The sequence below is a fragment of the Lolium perenne genome, chromosome 5, assembly GCF_019359855.2.
Source record: "Lolium perenne isolate Kyuss_39 chromosome 5, Kyuss_2.0, whole genome shotgun sequence".
NCBI lineage: Eukaryota > Viridiplantae > Streptophyta > Magnoliopsida > Poales > Poaceae > Lolium > Lolium perenne.
The window spans coordinates 258,810,414-258,830,344 of NC_067248.2; positions in this window are offsets into that span (position 1 = coordinate 258,810,414).

Genomic DNA, 19,931 nt, shown 5'->3' on the forward strand with positions numbered 1-19,931 from the left:
ATATGATGAACACTTTGAGTGTTCGCCTTTGAAGCTACATCTTTTCTCGTGAAGATCGGACTTGGTGTAGTGGATTTGGTTCGTGTAATCACTAAAACAATGCGAGGGATGTTGTTTTAAGTGGGAGTTCACCTAGTTAATTTCAGAATTAAAATTGAACTCAATTTATCATAAACTTAGACTAAACTCTTTGCAAATATGTTGTAGATCATGGCGCCCCCCTCCATCAATTTTAACCAGTTCCTAGAGAAAGAAAAGCTTAAGGGCAATGGTAGCAACTTCACTGACTGGTTCCGTCATGTGAGGATTTTCCTCACTGGTGGAAGCCTGCAATTTGTGCTCGATGCACCGCTAGGTCCCCCACCACCTCCTGCAGTGTCCGAGGACATAAAGAATGTTTATGAGACTCGGGCAACTCGGTACTCCGAAGTTCAGTGTGCCATCTTGTGCAGCTTAGAGGCAGAGCTCCAAAAGCGTTTTGAGCACCACGACCCCTGTGAGATGATGCGTGAGCTCAAACTTATCTTTGAGACTCATGCGGCCGTGGAGAGCTATGAGGCCTCGAAGCAGTTCTTTACCTGCATGATGGAAGAAGGCAGCTCCGTTAGTGAGCACATGCTCGTCATGTCCGGGCATGCGAAGAAGCTCAATGACTTGGGGATGATGATCCCTAACCAGCTGGGTATTCATCGTGTCCTTCAATCACTGCCACCAAGTTACAAGAACTTCGTGATGAACTACAACATGCAGAACATGAATAAAGATTTACCTGAAATCTTTTCCATGCTGAAATCTGCTGAAGTAGAGATTAAGAAGGAGAACCAAGTGTTGATGGTCAACAAGACCACCAGTTTCAAAAAGCAAGGCAAGCCTAACAAGGGTAACTTCAAGAAGGGCGGCAAGAAAGTTGCACCGCATCCTGAGAAGCCTAAGGCTGGTCCTAAACCTGAGACTGTGTGCTATTACTGCCAGGGGAAGGGAGACCTTTGGAAGCGCAATTGCCCCAAATACTTGGCCGATCCGAAGAGCGGCCACGTCAAAAGAAAGGTATATTTGATATACATGTTATTGATGTCTATCTTACTGGTTCTCGTAGTAGTGCCTGGGTATTTGATACTGGTTCGGTTGCTCACATTTGTAACTCGAAACAGAAACTGCGGAATAGACGAAGCCTGGCAAGAGACGAGGTGACGATGCGCGTTGGAAATGGATCCAAAGTCGATGTGATCGCTGTCGGCACGCTCCCTCTACATCTACCATCGGGATTAGTTTTAAACCTTAATAATTGTTATTTGGTACCTGCGTTGAGCATGAACATTATATCTGGATCTTGTTTAATGCAAGACGGTTATTCGTTTAAGTCTGAGAATAATGGTTGTTCGATTTATATGAGTAATGTCTTTTATGGCCATGCACCTGAGATGAATGGTTTATTCTTGTTAAATCTCGATAGTAGTGATACACATGTTCATAACATTAATGCTAAGCGAATGAAATTGAATGATAATTCTACTTATATGTGGCACTGTCGTCTTGGTCATATTGGAGTGAAGCGCATGAAGAAACTCCATTCCGATGGACTTCTTGAGTCACTTGACTTTGAGTCACTTGACAGATGCGAAGCATGTCTAATGGGAAAAATGACTAAGACTCCATTTTCTGGTACAATGGAGTGAGCTACAGACTTATTGGAAATCATACATACCGATGTGTGCGGACCAATGAGTGTAGCATCGCGCGGTGGTTATCGTTATGTTCTAACCTTCACGGATGATCTGAGTAGATATGGATATATTTACTTTATGAAACATAAGTCCGAGACTTTTGAGAAGTTCAAGGAATTCTAAAGTGAAGTAGAAAATCAACGTAACAAGAAGATTAAGTTTCTGCGTTCTGATCGCGGAGGCGAATATCTGAGTTATGAGTTTGGCATGCATTTAAAGAAATGCGGAATACTTTCACAGTTGACACCACCGGGAACACCACAGCGTAATGGTGTGTACGAACGTCGTAATCGAACTCTGTTAGATATGGTTCGGTCTATGATGTCTCTTACCGATTTGCCGTTATCGGTTTGGGGTTATGCATTAGAGACAGCCGCATTCACTTTAAATAGGGCACCATCTAAATCCGTTGAAACGACACCGTATGAACTATGGTTTGGAAAGAAACCTAAGCTGTCGTTCCTTAAGGTTTGGGGTTGCGAAGCTTATGTAAAGAAGTTACAGCCTGACAAGCTAGAACCCAAAGCGGAGAAATGCGTCTTCATAGGATACCCTAAAGAAACAATTGGGTACACTTTCTATCACAGATCCGAAGGCAAAATCTTTGTTGCCAAGAACGGATCCTTTCTTGAGAAGGAGTTTCTCACTAAAGAAGTGACTGGAAGGAAAGTAGAACTCGACGAGGTTAATGAACCTTCTCTCATAGATCAGAGTAGCGCAGTGCCGGAAGAAATTCCTGCACAGCCTGCACCGATAGGAGAGGAAGCGAATGATGATGATCATGAAACTTCGAACGAGGAAGCTACTGAACCTCGCAGATCGACGAGGGAACGTACCACTCCTGATTGGTATGATCCCTGTCTGAATGTCATGATTGTGGACAACAATGATGAGGACCCTGCGACGTATGAAGAAGCAATGATGAGCCCAGATTCCAACAAATGGCAAGAAGCCATGAAATCCGAAATGGGATCCATGTATGATAACAAAGTATGGACTTTGGTAGACTTACCTGATAGTCGCAAGGCTGTCGAGAATAAATGGATCTTTAAGAGAAAAACAGATGCTGATGGTAATATTACTGTCTATAAAGCTCGACTTGTCGCAAAGGGTTTCCGACAAATTCAAGGAGTTGACTACGATGAGACTTTCTCACCTGTAGCGAAGCTAAAGTCTGTGAGGATTTTGTTAGCAATAGCTGCATTTTTCGATTATGAAATCTGACAGATGGCTGTCAAAACGGCGTTCCTTAATGGTGATATTGAGGAAGAGTTGTATATGGTACAACCCAAAGGTTTTGTCGATCCTGAAAATGCTGACAAGGTATGCAAACTTCAGCGTTCCATTTATGGACTGAAGCAAGCATCCCGGAGTTGGAACCTACGCTTTGATAGAGTGATCAAAGACTTCGGTTTTATACGGACTCATGGTGAGGCCTGTATTTACAAGAAAGTGAGTGGGAGCTCTGTAGCGTTCCTGATATTATATGTAGATGACATATTATTGATTGGGAATGATATAGAACTATTAAGCAGTGTTAAAGGTTATTTGAATAAATGTTTTTCAATGAAAGACCTTGGTGAAGCAGCATACATTTTAGGCATCAAGATTTATAGAGATAGATCAAGACGCCTAATAGGCCTTTCACAGAGTACATACTTGGACAAGATTCTAAAGAAGTTTAGAATGGATGAAAGCAAGAAAGGGTTCTTGCCTATGTTGCCAGGTAAGGTCTTGAGTAAGACTCAAGGTCCAGCTACAGCAGAAGAAAGAGAGAGGATGAGCAAGATCCCCTATGCTTCGGCAGTAGGCTCTCTCATGTATGCCATGCTGTGTACTAGACCGGATATCGCACATGCTGTTAGTTTGACCAGCAGATATCAAAGTGATCCAGGAATGGAACACTGGACAGCGGTCAAGAATATCCTGAAGTACTTGAAAAGGACTAAGGATATGTTTCTTTGTTATGGCGGTGACCAAGAGCTCGTTGTAACTAGTTACACCGATGCAAGTTGGAACACCGATCCTGATGACTCTAAGTCTCGATGCAGGTACGTGTTTATATTGAATGGTGCGGCAGTAAGCTGGAGCAGTTCCAAGCAGTGCACGGTGGCGAAATCTTCAACAGAATCTGAATATATAGCGGCTTCAGAGGCTTCATCGGAAGCGGTATGGATGAAGAGGTTCATTGTTGAGCTTGGTGTGGTTCCTAGTGCATTGGACCCGTTAGTCATTTATTGTGACAACACGGGTGCCATCGCCAATGCAAAGGAACCAAGGTCACACAAGAAGCTGAAGCATATCAAGCTGCGTTTTCATTCGATTCGCGAGTACATCGAAGATGGTGAAGTAGAGATTTGCAAAGTACACACAGATCTAAATGTTGCAGATCCGTTGACTAAAGCTCTCCCTAGGGCAAAGCATGACCAACACCAGAATGCTATGGGTGTTAGGTACCTTACAATGTAATCTAGATTATTGACTCTAGTGCAAGTGGGAGACTGTTGGAGATATGCCCAAGAGGCAATAATAAAGTGGTTATTATAATATCTTTGTGTTTATGATAAATGTTTGCATACCATGCTATAATTGTATTAACCGAAACATTGATACATGTGTGTTATGTAAACAACAAGGAGTCCCTAGTAAGCCTCTTGTATAACTAGCTTGTTGATTAATGGATGATCATGGTTTCGTGATCATGAACATTGGATGTTATTAATAACAAGGTTATGTCATTAGTTGAATGATATAATGGACACACACCCAAATGAGCGTAGCATAAGATCAAGTCATTAAGTTCAATTTGCTATAAGCTTTCGATACATAGTTGTCTTAGTCCTTCGACCATGAGATCATGTAAATCACTTACACCGGAAGGGTACTTTGATTACATCAAACGCCATTGCGTAAATGGGTGGTTATAAAGATGGGATTAAGTATTTGGAAAGTGTGAGTTGAGGCATATGGATCAATAGTGGGATTTGTCCATCCTGATGACGGATAGATATACTCTGGGCCCTCTCGGTGGAGTGTCGTCTGATTAGCTTGCAAGCATATGATTTGATCATAAGAGATGACATACCGCGGTACGAGTAAAGAGTACTTGTCAGTAACGAGGTTGAACAAGGTATGGAGATACCGATGATCAAACCTCGGATAAGTAAAGTATCGTGTGACAAAGGGAATTGACATCGTATGTAAATGGTTCAATCGATCACTAAGTCATCGTTGAATATGTGGGAGCCATTATGGATCTCCAGATCCCACTATTGGTTATTGCTCGGAGAGGAGTCTCGACCATGTCTGCATAGTTCGCGAACCGTAGGGTGACGCGCTTAAGGTTCGATGTCGCATAAGTAGATTTGAATATGGTATGGAGACGAAGTTTGTTCGGAGTCTCGGATGTGATCCAGGATGTCACGAGGAGGTCCGGAATAGTCCGGAGAATAAGATTCATATAAGGGAAGTTGATTTCTGGGTTTCGGAAATGTTCGGGATTTTTCCGGTGGTTGACTGGAAGGTTCTAGAAGGTTCCGGAGGGGTCCTCCATGGGGCCCACGACCTAGGAGGCCTAGCATGGGCCGAGGGGATGCTCCCTGGCCTAATGGGCCAGGGGCACATGGCCCCCAAGGCCCAGGCCGGCCAACCCCCTAGGGTTTCCTAGGGGGGGATCAACTTGGGGGAGGGGAAAGCCCTCTCCCCCCTCTTGGCCGCCGCCCCCCAACCCTAGATGGGAAGGGGGGCCACCTTGGCCGGCTGGCCCCCTATATAAAGAGGGGAGGGGGTGGCCGGCCACACCCCCCATCCATTGCCTCCTCCTCTGGCCGCCTCTCCCTCCACCATACGCTGCTCCGGCTTAGGCGAAGCCCTGCAGTTTTTTTCTTCCTCCACTACCACCACCACGCCGTCGTGCTGCTGGAATTTGGAGGAGATCTACCACACCTCCGCTGCCCGCTGGAACGGGAGAGGAAGGAGCTTCATCGACACCGTACGCGCGACCGAGTACGGAAGTGCTGCCGGATTGCAGCACCGGGGACGATCGTCTACACCAACAACGAGATTAATCTCGTAGGCTTTGGAATCTTCGAGGGTTAGTCTCATCTCCATCTCGTTGCTTAGATCTTGTAGATTAGATCTTGGGTGTTCCATAGATTAGATCTTGGATTTATTCGTCTTGCGGTAGGAATTTTTTTGTTTTCTATGCTACGAACCCCATCATGAACAAATCCCACTGTTGATCCATATGCCTCAACTCATACTTTACGGATACTTAATCCCACCTTTATAACCACCCATTTACGCAGTGGCGTTTGATGTAATCAAAGTACCTTTCCGGTATAAGTGATTTACATGATCTCATGGTCATAAGGACTAGGTAACTATGTATCGAGGGGCTTACCTGCACATTGTCACACATGTACATGTACTGGCCTATGGCCCTCTGTGAAAGTTAGTTGCTCATTCACAACAGTTTGAACTGTTTTATTAACTTTTGTAAGCCCTTTAGCCTCTTCCTTATTTGTTTGACTTTCTTGTTCTGTAGGTACTGGTGCATCAAGCACCGCCTCGATACAACAACCTCCAGCAGCTACTGGTCTCTCAGATGATCCTGCTTGGAAGTATAGTACTATTGCAGATAAGAATAAGAAAAATGCCCTCAAGTGTAATTTCTGACAAGATATGCACTAATGGCGTTACAAGGATCAAGTACCACCTTGCTGGCCTTAAAGGAAATAGTGTTACACCTTGCCCAAATGTTCCTGGTGACGTCAAGGCAGAGATGTTGGCTCTTCTGCTACGCAGTAATGTTGCAAGGGATAAGAAAGCTGAGGAATTAGATACAGCAAGAGGTACAGTTTGCTTGGATCACTCGGACGGAGAAGAAGATGATGAAGTTTGTGGCAATGCGGTTGTGCTGAAGTAAAAACCCCAAAGAAGTAGCTTCAAAGGTGCCGGATCTATGGAAAAGTACTATAGTTCAAGTACAATAGAAGAATCTGTCAAGAACTCTAGCAAGGCTCAAACAATGATGTCAACTCAAGAGAGAGAGAAAAGAGGACGAATAGAGCTTGTGAGTACATATGCCAATTCTTCTATGAAGCTAGCATCCCACACAACACTGTGACGCTTACGAGGATCCAAGACCAAAACTACAATACGGGTGGGTGTGCAGGGTCGCGGAGAAATACAATGATTGGGTAGGACCTTATAATAGGCCTCACACCAAGGAAGTGTGGACATGATGAGCTACCCGGTTGGCAACTGTTAAACGTATAATGTTGGGGAACTTTCTCAACCCTCTAGGGGTGGCTTGTCTCTCATATATATAGGAGGGTACAACGTACCAATACAAGAGTACAATACAAAGACCACATACGGTCTCTACAAATACACAGCTATACAAGTCTAACACCCTCCCTCAATCTCAACTCACTCCTGGCTCTAGGATGTTGAGATTGCGCCTACACACCTCAAACATAGGTGATGGTAGAGGCTTGGTGAAGATGTCTGCAAGTTGATCTTTAGATGAGATAAACCTGACTTGTAGTAACTTCTGTGCAACACGTTCCCTCACAAAATGAAAATCAATCTCAATGTGTTTGGTCCGTGCATGGAACACTGGATTTGATGACAGAAACATAGCTCCAATGTTGTCACACCAAAGAACCGAAGGATGCGGCTGAGAAACACCCAACTCTCGGAGTAGAGACTCAATCCAAATAAGTTCCGCAGTTGCATCAGCAACCGCTTTGTACTCAGCTTCTGTACTGCTCCTCGATACAGTAGCCTGCTTACGCGCACTCCAGGCGATCAAGTTTGGACCCAAATACACAGCATATCCCCCGTAGAGCGCCTATCATCAGGACAACCTGCCCAGTCCGCGTCAGAATAAGCAGAAAGAACGCCAGACGAACTGGAGCGAAGATGAAGACCAAAGGAGACAGTAAGCTGAACATAACGCAGAATGCGCTTAACTGCAGACCAGTGAACATCAGTGGGAGCATGAAGGTACTGGCACACACGATTGACGGCAAAAGAAAGATCTGGTCGTGTAATGGTAAGGTATTGCAGTCCTCCAACAATACTGCGATACTCTGTCGCCTCCTCCGAAGATAAAGGAGTGCCAACAGTAGCAGAGAGTCTATCAGTGGAAGACATGGGCGTGGGCGAGGTTTTGCAGTTAAGCATACCCGCACGGTGAAGAAGATCCAGAGAGTATTTCTTCTGCGTGAGAGCCAAACCATGTGCATAATGAGCCACCTCAATACCAAGGAAGAAATGAAGTTGGCCCAAATCCTTGACAGCAAAGTCTCGACCAAGAGTAGCAACAAAAGGGTCAACCGCAGTCGAGGAAGAACTCAGCAGAATGATGTCATCCACATACACAAGTAAGTGCATGGTGACACTGGAGCGCTGAAACAGAAACAGTGAAGAATCCGCCTTGGAAGGAACAAAACCATGCGCAAGGAGTGCAGAAGCTAAGCGAGCATGCCAAGCTCGTGGCGCTTGCTTCAGACCATAGATAGCTTTCGTCAGACGGCAAAGATGCTGAGGCCGGGTTTGATCAACAAAGCCAGGCGGCTGCCGCATGTAGACCTCTTCTTCGAGCAGACCATGGAGGAAAGCATTTTGCACATCAAGCTGGCGAAGGGACCATCAGCGAGATACAGCCAAGGACAGAAGCAGTCGAATAGTAGTAGGCTTCACAACCGGGCTGAATGTATCCTCATAGTCCAGTCCATAGCGTTGTTTAAACCCCTTGGCCACTAGTCGAGCTTTGTAGCGCTCAATGGAACCGTCAGCATGCTTCTTCACCTTAAAACCCCACTTGGAGTCAATGATGTTAACCCGAGATGAGGGAGGAACAAGTGTCCAGGTGTCATTCTTCAGTAATGCCTGATATTCTTGTTCCATGGTTGTCCTCCAGTGCGGAATACTCATGGCAGCTTGATATGTGCGAGGTTCGGCAATAGGATCAGCGACAGCTTGAGCCAGACAAGCAGCCAGATAGGTGACAGTGCCATCAGTGCGCTGCAATGGGCGGACAATGCCACTGCGGCTACGAGTGTGCGGGCGCTGAGGAGCAGCGGGCACTGGAGCCGGTGGCGAGGTTGTCACAGGCACAGACGGTGAGGCGGCGGTCACTGTGGCGACTGGCGACGAGGGCGCAGCCGACCCAGGCGGATGGATCGGCGAGCGAGGCGAAGGCTCCAGCCTAGGTGTGCTGAACCGAGGGGACGCCTGGCCAGGCGAGGCAGTCCGGGGAGACGCATGCCCAGGTGATCCGTGCCCTGGGGACGCCAGCCCAGGCGATGATGTCGACGAGGCGCTGGGGGCAGCATCAGGAGCGCGATCGTCGGGACCAGGAGCATGCACATGCACTGGATCGACATGGGGCGCCGCAGTGCTAAGAGGTGCGTCCGAGAGAAGCTCCAAGCGAGCACCGCGTCCAATTCCTGCACCATGATTAGGCAACAACACAGGCGAATATGCAACATCTTCAAATTGGCCAGGCAAGGGAGATGAAGGCATGTTGGAGGCTGTGGTGGACGGCTGAGTCATGGAGGCAAAGGGAAAGACATGTTCATCAAAGACAACGTCCCGGGGGATGTAAACACGATTAGTGGGTACATGGAGACACTTGTAGCCTTTATGTAGGGAACTATACCCTAAAAACACACACTTTTTAGACCGAAACTCGAGTTTTCGACTATTATATGGACGAAGGTGAGGCCAACAAGCACACCCAAACACCTTGAGAAAGGTATAGTCCGGGGTTTCATTCAAGAGAAGCTCAAGAGGGGTTTTCATATGAAGACCACGTGTAGGTAATCTGTTGATGAGGAAACACGCAGTGGCAAAAGCATCACTCCAGAACCTAAAAGGCACCGAGGCATGAGCGAGCAAAGTGAGTCCAGTTTCAACTATATGACGATGTTTGCATTCTACAGCGCCATTTTGCTGATGTGTATGCGGGCAGGAAACGCGATGAGAAATCCCAAGCTTATTAAAGAAAGTGTTGAGGTTGCGATACTCGCCCCCCCAATCCGACTGAACATGAATAATTTTATGCTTAAGAAGACGTTCGAGATGAAGTTGAAACTGAAGAAATATATCAAACACATCAGACTTGCGCTTGATCAAATAAAGCCAGGTAAATCGACTATAAGCATCAATAAAACTGACATAGTAATTGTGACCACTAACAGAGGTTTGTGCTGGACCCCAGACATCAGAAAACACAAATTCAAGCGGACTCTTAACTTCTCTGGTGGATGAAACAAAGGGGAGTTGGTGGCTTTTTCCTTGTTGACAAGCATCACACACACCTATCTCTTTATTGCTAGACTCTAATGGCAGCTCATGGCGATGAAGAATATGGCGAACAATGGGAGTGGCAGGATGACCAAGGCGAGAGTGCCACTGGGACGGCGACACACGGACACCGCTGAAGACGCACGGGGCGGATGGATCCTCCAGACGGTACAAGCCTTGGCTCAATCAACCACTAAGCAGAACGTCCCGGGTTGCTCGGACCTTGACAAAAAGATCAAACGGGTGAAATTCACATAGGACATTGTTATCAAGGCTGAGTTTGGGAACTGATAATAAATTGCGAGTGACAGAAGGAACCCGTAAAATATTACGAAGATGAAGCTGCCTAGATGGATGACTAGTTAAAAGTGATGCTTGGCCAATATGAGAGATGGGCATACCTACACCATTGGCGGTGTGAACCTTGTCATGGCCATAGTAGGGCTGATGCGTGGTGAGCTTGCTGAGCTCGTTCGTCATGTGGTCCGTAGCACCGGTATCCATATACCACGCCGGATCAACAGGGTAGGATGGTGTAAACCCGTGATCGGCATGCTGGTCCTTGGCTTTGGTGGCGACGTGAGCGGCAGGAGGCGAAGGCGAGGCAAAGTCCGCCATGGCGAGTTGGCGCTCGTTGTTCTTGCCATCATTGCCAAGGCCGAGGAAACTCCGCTGGAAGCGACGGTGACACCGAGCGGCAACGTGGCGAGCACGGCCACAAAGCTGACACACCCGATCCTCACGACTCCCACCCGAGGTCGGTGCAGGGGGTGAGGGAGCCTTGGACACGGGGGTCGGGGCAGGTGGTCGCTGGCCGCGAGCAGCCCAGAAGGCAGCAGGCTGATCGACGAGGACATCAGAAGTGCGACGAGCTTCGACACGTTGTTCCGTGTTGAGGAGACGCGAGTAGAGCTCGTGAGGAGTCATGGGCGTCGTGGCGTTGTGAACAGCCTCGTGAAGACTATCATACTCCTGATCGAGACCTTTGAGAACGTAGCCAGCGAATTCCTCGTCACGAAGAGGCTGACCAATGGAGGTTAAAGTGTCCGCCAGCACCTTTATCTTGTTGAAGTAGGTGGTGGCGGAGGAGTCAAGCTTCTTGATGTCTTCGAGCTTGTTGCGGATGGCCATCGAGCGCGAGGTAGAGACCTGGGAGAATGCATGCTCCAAGGTGGTCCAGGCATCGCGGGAGGTGGCGGCAAAGAGGCATAGGCCGGCAACCCCATCGCTCAAGGAACCCTGGATGGCGGAGAGGATAGCTTGATCCTGCTGCTCCCACACGCGATGCTCAGGATTGATGGCAGGCCCGTGGATAGTCGCGATCACCTGCGGAGGACACGGCAAAGAACCATCAACGTACCCAAGGAGAGAGCGGCTGCGAAGCAGCGGCAACACCTTGGCGCGCCAAAAGAGGTAGTTGTCCAGCGTCAGTCGGATGGTGATCAGGTTGTCGAAGTGGAACGGCATGACATCCGTCGGGACGACGTCCCTGATCGGAGGAGCAGACGGCGCAGTCTCCAGACGGAGTGACGTCCACCGAGGCCGGCTGTTGGAGGGCGAGCGTCGAGGAGCCAGACGAGGTCACAGACGGCGCGGCCACCGTCGTGGCAACGGATGTTGCCGCCGCCGCAGGCGCAGTGGACGGCAGGGTCGGGCCCGAGAACATGGAGCCGACGCTGGTGGTGCCAAAAAACCGAGGCACCGGCGGAGCAAGAGATCCCGGCGGGGAGGAGAGGAGAGCGGCTAGCGAGGCAGGAAGAACCCCTGCGCTAGAGGCACTCGGTGCGGAAGCGGACATGTCGGCGACGCTAGGGCTAGGCTAGGCGGCGGCCGACGGAGGGGGAGAGATCGGTGGCGGCGGCTAGGGTTTGGCTAGGCGGCGGCCAACGAGGAGGATCGGTAGGTTAGGCTGATACCATGTTAAACGTATAATGTTGGGGAACTTGCTCAACCCTCTAGGGGTGGCTTGTCTCTCATATATATAGGAGGGTTGTTGTGGGTATACTTTATGGGTATATCAACGGCATGGCCTAGATCCGGCAAGCCCGGGTGGCCCATAGTTGGTGGTGAGGCATGTGGCCCATCGGGCGGCCCAGTTGCTGTAGATCATGAAGGATGAAGTCCAGCCCAGGAACGAGGAGCCGGATCCTAACCGACCTACGAAGGAGGCCGGATCCGTGAAGGCCCATGAAGTATCCGGATCCAGCGTGACCTAGAAGGAAGGCGGATCCTTGACGTACACGGCAAGGCTTTGTACCGTAGTTAGGCAACTTGTATTCCGGCTAGGACTCTCTGTGTAAACCCTAGATCCGTGCGCCTTTATAAGCCGGATCCCGGGAGCCCTAGAGGCACAACCACAACTCATTGTAACAACGCGAAAGTGCCCAGATAATTCCAGACAAGCAGCAGTAGGCCCTGTCATCGTGCAGGTGTTCCGAAGCTGGGTAACTCGCGTACCACCGTCCCGAGAGCACTCCGCCCTATGGCCCCTACTTCTTCTCCCCCTCGTGAGGATCCCTCCTCCGGGGTACCGTCGATTAGGCAACGATAGTTGGCGCCCACCGTGGGGCCTGTGGCGTCTGGAGGCCGGAACCGGGAGGGTTCCGCCATGGGAAGCTACGACGACACCATCGCTGTGGGGCGCGTCCTTTACGCCGGGAATCTGCCGATCGTCCCTCCGGATGAGTGCTGGATTCCGGCTAGGACAAACCCCGTCAAGCTCTCCATCGTCCCAATTGGCGGCATACACATCTTCATCGGGGAAACCGTCGATTCCGACGGAAACCCACTGGTAAGTAACGCAGACGCGACCGCCGCAGAGCTGGACGCTGTCGCGAAGATCCGATCTGAGATGCAGGAGCTTCCCAAGGAAGATTCCGCCTCGGATCTGGAAATTTCAAAGCCCACCCAATCCGCCCCTGTGCAGGAAACAATGGTGGAAGACCAATGCAGATCCGCCTGGGTCTCCCAGGTGTTAGAAAAGCAGAGGTGCCACTTCGTACACTTCTTGGCCCATACCGCCGGAACCGCCCCTCAAGAAGCCGGAGCTGGTCCTGAGCAGGTAGAGGCACCGGAAAACGGCGCAGATCCGGATCAGGCTCAGCCTGTCGGAAAAAGCGAAGCTCCGGTTGAAGAGTCGATTTTGGGCAATCTGAGCCCAATTTCCGGAGATACCTCCTCCATGGAGTCTGATGACTTCGTTCGCAAGATAAGGGAATACGGATACAGTGATCAGCCCGAAGTCGACTCCGCCCAGCCTAAGCAGGTTCTCGCAACGATAGCAGCGCAGGGACAAACTGGATCTGAAGAACCAACCAGCCAATCTGACCCTCAACCATCCCAACAAGGATCTCCAATGTCTCGGGTGCGACCCCACAGGGATCCTTCCTCGGAGGAAATCCTGTCAGCAGAAGAGATGGTCGCGCGAGCAGTCCTTAACACACCTATAACCCCGGGCGACGCCGCAGATCTGGAGGCCCTAGAGGCTACTAGAAAGGAAATGCTGGCCACAGCCAAGAAGCTCGCCGATACCGAAGCCGCGTTAAGGGAAGAGAGGGCAGAAGCTGCAGGATTGGCGGAAAACTTCGACAGACAGGACCGCGAGATCGCTGCCACACTCGAGCAAGTCAAGAGCATGAGGGCTGAGTGGGAAGTAAAGATGATCTATGCGCAGGCGGAGGCCGATCGAATTGTTAGAGAAGCAATTCCGCCTCGCAGGATACCCTTCAACACGCCCGCAGAGCACCAGCCGCTGGAAACCCCAAAGGACAACATGCAAAAAGCTACGGAATTGCTGAAGAAGAAGGACGAAGAGGTTGATATCAACTATCTCCGCACACTTGTCGCTTCAGCAATGCAGCAGCAAAGCAAGGCGGATACTTCACGCAGGTTGGAATCCAATCCGGATAACTGTGTATCTACCGCGCAGAAGGACGCCCGCGCTGATCGGCATCCCGACGATGAATCACACACCGGATCCTCGGAGCGCAGAAGAAGGACCAGGGAACACCCAAATCCGATCCCCGTTCCGTCAAAGACGCCACCGTCAGACCCAAGAAAGGGAAAGGATGCAATGTACTCTGGACGAGACAAATACCGCAACCCCTCTCCTCCGCCCAACGGTTACCCGCGACCCCCTCGCCGCCGTAGTCCAGCCGGAAACACCAGGCCCCCAGGGCATGGTGGGATTGTTATCCGCGACAACGTGCTGCCAAGAAACAGAAACAGGGAGCGCTCGCCGGAACCTCGCCGGAACCAGAACAATGTTCATGAACCCGAGCCCAGGAGGAGTCGGAATGAGGACCGCGGTCCAGAACCTCGTCGGAGCCGTGACCCAGAGCCTCGTCGGAGCCGTGACCCAGAACCTCGCCGGAGCCGTGACCCAGAACCTCGCCGGAGCCGTGACCCAGAGCCTCGTCGGAGCCGTGACCCAGAGCCTCGCCGGAGCCGTGACCCGGAGCCGCGCCGGAACGACCAGGGCAGCCAACGCCAGGGCGAAGGCAGCCACAGGAGCCGGAACCAGCACCAGGAAGGCCGAGGAGATTCAGATGGCGGAAGCAAGAAGTCGGACCGCCCACCTCGCAGGTCTCCCTCACCACCACCTAGCGGTGGCGGCGGAGGTGGAGGCGGAGGCAATGGTCGGAGATCTCGCTCTCGCTCAAAGTCTCCTCGCCACGGTTCGCGCGACGCGCGGGATCGCCTTAACGAGTACAGAACCGACTACATTGGTCCGAAGTGCTTTGGCAGGATGATTCGAGAGGAACCAAAGCCAAGGATGAACCTCAAGCTACCCGGAAATCTGAAGCATTATGATGGCACCGAAAGGCCGGATACCTGGATTGAGGATTACTACAATGCTGTAACCTTCGCCGGAGGAACCCCTAACATCGCCTGCCGCATGCTTCAGTTGTACCTTGTAGGTCCAGCCCGGATCTGGCTCAGCGACCTCGAGAAGAATTCCATCTTTTGCTGGTTCGACCTGAAGAACGCTTTCGAGAAACACTTCAGGGGCACCTACAAGAGACCTGCCACAACAAGCGACCTACAGGCATGCATCCAGAAGAAGGGCGAAACATCGAGGAATTTCCTCACCCGATGGTTGGCATGCAGAAACGAGTGCGAGAACGTCGACAACCGCACAGCAATGCACGCCTTCATTGGGGGCTTGCAGCGAGGAGGATTGCTACGGCACAAGCTAACTTGCATGGTCAATGCAAATCAACTGACGTTGGACGACATGATCACCATCGCCAGCGATCACACTGCCGCCGATGACGACGCAGGCGGTGATCTCGCAGCCACAGCAATCCCCCTGCATCAGCAAAAGAAGAACCGTGACAACGGTAGCAGCAGCAGCCATAAGCGCAAGAACCCTGATGACCAGAAGAGTGGCGGATCCGAGATGATCGCCATGGCGTTTCAACGCGGAGGTTCAGGAGGCGGCAGAGGACGCGGACGCGGAGGCGGAGCCGGCAGGGGTCAGCAGCATACCTCCGAGGTCACAGCTGGCGGATCCCGCGCCCCGCAAACCTATGAGGAATACAGAGACATGCCCTGCCTGGCCCATCTGGATCCGGCTACGGGGAAGTCCACTCACACCAACCACAACTGCAAGTGGGTCAATGATCTAAAGAACGACCCGGAGGCAGGATACAAGCACGCCCGGAAGCACCGCCCACGCGGCAAAGGTGGCAAGGGCAAGAACAAGGACAAAGAAGATGATAGTTCCGAGGCGATGGACGAGGATGATAACTCGCCGGATCCCAAGGCAGGATCCGCAGGAAAATCCAACCCATTCGATAAAAAGAGCGTGGGGGCTTACCACACTTTCCTCGGAACCCCAACAGTCCGCGCTACCAAGTCAGCTACCCGGATCCTGAACGCCACAGTTCCGGCTGTGCCGCAGTATGTCAGGTGGTCGGAAGTCCCGTGCACATTTGACAGGGAGGATCACCCTGCCGTTGTGCCAAAAGAATGCTACGCCTTGGTTGTAAGTCCCCGCATAGACGGGTATGACTTCTCCAAGTGCCTCATGGATGGTGGGGCCAGTCTGAACATCATGTACCTGGAGACTCTAGAGCGGATGAACCTCACCAAGGAACAGCTCAAACACAGCAACACTGAGTTTCACGGCGTGGTTCCGGGTAAGAAGGCGAATTCCCTCGGCAGCATAACACTTCCCGTGGCTTTTGGCGATGTTCATAACTTCCGCCAAGAGAAGATCACGTTTGAAGTTGTGCCCTTCAAGAGCTCCTATCACGTCATCTTCAGCAGGCCCACCTACCACAAGTTCCACGCAAGAGCGTGCTACATCTACAACAAGCTCAAGATTCCGGGTCCTAAAGGTATGATTACCGTATCCGGAGACTACAAAAAGGCTCATGAGTGCGAGTTAGGCGAAGCCGCCTTCGCAGAGTCTGTGATATCCGGAGAAGAGCTGAAAGGCTACAGAGCCGCGGTGGATCCGACTGAGATGCAGACCACCAAGAAGCAGATCTCCGAGCAGAAAACCTCCTTCAAGGCCGCGATAGAAACCAAGAAGCACGACCTCATCCCAGGCGACTCTTCCAAGCAGGTTTCGGTCGGAGCCAACATGGACCCCAAATAGGAAGACGCGCTCGTCGAGTTCCTCCGCGCTAACATGGATATCTTCGCATGGCAACCTTCTGACATGTCCGGAGTACCTAGGGAACTCGCCGAGCACTACCTCAACATAAATCCGGGGGCCAAACCGGTGAAGCAAGCTATGCGACGCTTTGGAGACAAGAAGCGCCGCGCCATAGGAATGGAACTAGCAAAGTTACTAGAAGCAGGTTTTGTAATAGAAGTTATCCACACCGATTGGGTCGCGAATCCCGTCCTTGTACCCAAAAAAGACACTGAAATACTAAGAATGTGCATCGATTACTCTGGCTTGAACAAGCATTGCCCGAAGGATCCGTTCCCCTTGCCGCGCATTGACCAAGTCATTGATTCGACGGCGGGGGCGGAACTTCTGTGTTTTCTTGATGCGTATTCCGGGTATCATCAGATCCGGATGAAGGAATCCGACCAAAAGGCGACTTCATTCATTACCCCGTTTGGCACTTACTGCTATGTTACCATGCCTTTCGGTTTGAAAAATGCAGGTGCCACCTACCAACGAACGATGCAGCGGTGCCTGAAGGACCAAATCGGCCGGAACGTGCACGCTTACGTCGACGACATCGCGGTCATGACCCGGAAAGGATCCGACTTGATCAGCGACCTCACAGAAACCTTCGACAACCTCCGCAGGTACAAGATGATGTTGAATCCGCTGAAGTGCGTTTTTGGCGTGCCAGCCGGAAAACTCCTTGGCTTCATAGTCTCTCACAGAGGCATTGAGGTTAACCCGGAAAAGATCAAGGCAATCCTGTGCATCAAACGGCCAACTTGTCTCAAAGATGTGCAACGACTAACTGGTTGCGTCGCAGCAATCAGTAGGTTTGTTAGCCGTCTTGGCGAGAAGGCGCTACCTCTGTACAAGCTGCTGAAGAAAACAGACAAATTCGTCTGGGACGACGCAGCTGACGCAGCTCTTCGAGGGTTGAAGGAAATACTCACCTCCCCACCTATCTTGGCAGCTCCAGCAGAGTCAGAGCCAATGCTCCTTTATCTGGCAGCTACCAACAAAGTCATCAGCCTCGTCATCGTGGTGGAGCGAAAGGAAGAAGGTCATGAATATGACGTCCAAAGACCTGTCTACTACATTAGCGAGGTGCTGACGGAGTCAAAACAAAGATACCCTCACTTTCAGAAGCTAGCCTATGGAGTATTCCTGGGCAGCCGGAAGCTGAGGCATTACTTCCAAGAGCATCCAGTAACAGTCGTGAGCAAGGCTCCGCTGTCAACAATTCTCAATAACGCTGACGCAACAGGACGTACGGCTAAATGGGGCATCGAATTATCTGCCTTCGACATCGCTTACAAGCCCAGGACTGCGGTTAAATCCCAAGTCTTGGCAGATTTCGTTGCAGATTGGACAGAAGCTCCGGATGCAAGTCTGGAGCCGGAACCAGAGACATGGGTCATGCACTTCGATGGATCCAAGCAGCATCAAGGCTCAGGAGCCGGAGTCACCCTGAAGTCCCCTACCGGAGAAGAACTGCAGTACGTTCTGCAGATCCACTTCGAAGCTACAAATAACATGGCGGAATATGAGGCTCTACTACACGGTCTGCGCATCGCTAAGGAAATTGGGATCAAGCACATCATCTGCTGCGGAGATTCCGACCTGGTGGCACAACAAGTAGCCGGAACCTGGAACGCCAGAAACTCCGTCATGGCGGCCTACAGAGACGAAGTTGATGAGATCGCCAAGTGCTTCCTCGGATACGAAGTCAAGTACGTCAGGAGAGACGATAACACAGCGGCAGACATGCTATCCAAGCTCGGATCCGGCAGGAAGCAAATTCCGCCCGGCATTTTCCTGGAGCATCTCCGGATACCCTCAGTTAAGGGCGCTAACCCGGAAAATCCAGAGGTGGCAGTATCTCCGGCTAGGGAGGTGATGGCTATCATTCCGGCTTGGACACAGCCTTTCCTGGACTACCTCATCGATCAGAAGTTGCCAGAGGACGAGGTCCTCGCACGACAGATCGTCAGACGAGCGAGAACCTACACAATTGTTGATGGACAGCTCTACAAACGAAGTGCAGCGGGGGTGTTTCTCAAATGCGTCTCCAATCAAGATGGCATTGAAATCCTCAGAGAGATCCACGCAGGGGATTGCGGGCATCACGCCGCTCCCAGATCCCTCGTTGCCAAAGCTTTCCGGCTAGGATTCTACTGGCTCACAGCTAAAGAAGATGCTGACAAGCTGGTAAAAACCTGCCGAGGTTGTCAGTACTACGCTACTCAACCAAACGCTCCAGCCCAAGAGCTGAAGACCATACCTATCACCTGGCCATTTGCGGTCTGGGGGCTCGATATGGTTGGTAAGTTAAAAAGATCATCTCCTGGCGGTTTTGAATACCTTCTGGTCGCTGTTGACAAATTCAGCAAGTGGATCGAGGCAAAGCCAGTGAGAAAAGCCGATGGTGCTACGGCACTAAAATTCGTCTGCAGCCTCGTGATGAGATTCGGCATCCCACACAGCATAATCACAGATAATGGCACAAACTTCGCTCAAGGAGAGTTGAGGGATTATTGTGACACAATGGGGATTCGACTGGACCTTGCATCTGTGGCTCATCCACAATCTAACGGTCAGGTTGAAAGGGCTAACGGTCTAATATTATCAGGAATTAAGCCGCGCCTTGAAGAACCACTGCGACGAGCAGCTGGAGCTTGGGCTGACGAGCTGGAAGCTGTTTTGTGGAGTTTACGAACTACCCCTAACAGATCAACAGGGTTCACCCCATTTTTCCTGGTATACGGATCCGAAGCCGTGCTTCCCTCCGACATCATCCACGATTCACCGCGAGTTTCCGCCTACAATGAAGAAACAGCTGACGAGGCCAGACAGCTATCTGTGGACCTGATCGAGGAAGCTCGGAACCTAGCTGATCAGCGCTCCGCCATCTACCAGCAGAAGCTCCGACGCTATCACAGTCGTCGAGTTCGGAATCGCTCCTTCATGGCAGGAGACCTGGTCCTCCGCCTTCGACAGGTGAAAGACCATAAGCTGCAATCTCCATGGGAAGGACCCTTCGTCGTTAGCAAAGTGCTCCATAACGGGTCGTACTACCTTGTTGATTTCCGCGAGCTGAGGGATAGACCTGCTAACTGGCACCGGAAACGCAAGCGTGAGGATCCGGATGACATCTACGACGAAACAGATCGCCCTTGGAATATCGCACAGCTACGTCCTTTCTACACTTAGCATATATTTTCCGAGTTATAAACTCTGTAATACTTATACATGAT